This window comes from Penaeus monodon, chromosome 38 (genome assembly GCF_015228065.2).
Source record: "Penaeus monodon isolate SGIC_2016 chromosome 38, NSTDA_Pmon_1, whole genome shotgun sequence".
In the NCBI taxonomy this organism is placed as follows: domain Eukaryota; kingdom Metazoa; phylum Arthropoda; class Malacostraca; order Decapoda; family Penaeidae; genus Penaeus; species Penaeus monodon.
In genome coordinates this window covers 27703232-27705731 of record NC_051423.1, presented here as the reverse complement: position 1 = coordinate 27705731, position 2500 = coordinate 27703232, and the positions used below count along the sequence as shown (strand labels likewise).

At 33.8% G+C, this 2500-nt stretch overlaps 1 protein-coding gene across 1 annotated transcript in view; it reads right to left on the bottom strand.

Annotated features, from left to right (window-relative positions):
* Positions 1-2500, bottom strand: part of LOC119596914 (protein FAM43A-like) — a 69001-nt gene that overhangs the window by 8358 nt on the left and 58143 nt on the right. The window lies entirely within an intron of this gene.

Sequence of the window (2500 nt, the reverse complement as noted above, 5' to 3'; positions counted from 1 at the left end):
TGCGAATAAGAATGAACACTTCCACAATACAATATATATACTGTGTGTGTGTATATATATATACATATACACACACGCACACACAATATATATGATCTACTTCTCGATATTACAATATTCATTAGAACAACTTGACCCACATGAAGATTAATCACGCATTTATAATTTGTAGATGAATTCACTCATCGTGGAATTCCTCATTCTCATTCTCCCTCTTCCTTCCAGCTGTCCGTCTCGACGCAGTTTAACACGAGGATACAGCCTGGCGTCCGCGATTCCGTCAGGACTTTCCTTGTATCTGTCTATTCCGATTTCTTCCTTTTATAACGGTATATTCGGCTGTGAAGTATTTGCAAGTTATCTATACCATTCTTGTTCTTCTGATTTCTGTTATTGTGATTATTTTTTATTACTATTATTATCATTATTATTAATAATTATTTGCATTATTATCAATCATTATCATTTTTTTTTTTCATTATTATCGTAATCTAGTTCTTATCAGAATCATTATCATCAATAACATTATCATACTCACTACTATTATTATTATTATTATTATCATCATCATTCTATTACGATTTTTCTCTTCGTCTATCTATTACTATCATTTTGGGTATCTTATAATCGATACTATTAGTTAAAGCGCTCAGTACTCAGTAGCCAAGTGCACGCTTCCATATATACAAATACATATTTCACACACACACACACACACACACACACACACACACACACACACACACACACACACACACACACACACACACACACACACACACACACACACACACACACACACACACGTGATCTCTCCTTGCGACGTACAAAAGAGAAGCTTCACTCCAGCGCACGCCAGATTGGCTCGTGACGGGAATCTTCCTGAGCGAATGACGTCACCGCTTTTTCTCGTCTGTTTGTTCTTAATTGTTTTTTAAGGATGGATTCTCCTTTCCAATTATTGTTATTACTACTATATTACTAGTATTATCACTACCTCATTATCATTACTAATACACTCATTATTATTATCATTATTGTTGTTATTATTATTATTATTATTATTATTATCATTATTATTATTATTATTATTATTATAATGATAATGATGATTATTGTTATTATAACAATTAGTATTACTATTATCATCATTATAATCTGTTACTGTTGCTGTTGTTTTATGTATAGAAACATACACACACATATATAAATGCATTTGTGTATATATATATTATATATCTATTATAATTACTGCCATTACCATTATTATGACTTAATATAATCACTAGCATATCTGTTTCACATACAGTTACAATTATCATGATCATTATCATAATCATCATTATCGCCATATGCATTCCTATTGCTTTCATGTTTATAATAATGCTAACAATGATAATAATGCTAACAATAACAAAAAAATAATAGCAGCAGTAAAAACAGAATGATGATTGGCATCCAAATTAACCAACTTCCTTCTCATTTTTTATGACCGACAGTGATGTAAAGATTGAAGTAATGCTCTGTCTTCCCTATCATCATCACTACCGTCATCAAATAATTCTAAACACATTATTTCATTATCATTAAGGCTAAAAATCCAATTCCCTCTATCTTCCTTATCAGTGTCACCACCAAGTCAATACGCCAAGATTCTTCCTTATCTTCAGAATGGTCATAAAGATAAATGTTATCAAATTAACTTTCTCAACATCAACATCATTCTTACTGTTTTCACTCTGTTCACTATCTTCATCATCAAAGTCATCATCAAAATCAGTATCCTCCTTATGACACAATGTTTATCACCATCATCAGCACATCATCCTTATCGCACATATCGCATGTCAGACTCTTGCTATTCCCTTCCTATCTTCATTATCCTCACCATTATTAAAATTAGCATTCTCCTCATTATCCATGTTTATCATAATAAATGTCATTAAAATGAACACCATTTTCACCATGCTACTCTTACCACTATCAACACCATTCTTATCACACTATCCTCACCATATTATTGTCCCCACCCCCATCACCATTAACACCATACTTATCACGCCATTCCCCTCACATTATCTTTATCATACTATTCTCATCCCCGCCATTTTCACAGATAGAAAAAGCCACCGTGCAGGAAACATTAACTGAATATTTTGTATAGCGTTTTTTTCGGACGCTGCATCAAAACGGCGGTGATTTATCGTTCACTATAACCACAAACACCAACATCAGTCTTGCTTTACTATCCTCACCCCTATCATTACTATTCTTATCACACTAGCCTCCTCATTATCAACACCATCCTCCTACACCATCCTCACCAGTATCACCATTCTCATCACACTATTCGCCCTCCCAGCACCATCACCATGATATATACACCACTCTCATCACATCATCATCACAGCACTTTCCTCATTATTAACACCATCCTCATTACACCACTGTCACCATCACCAACATCCTCACCATTCTCATCACACCACCTTCCTCATCA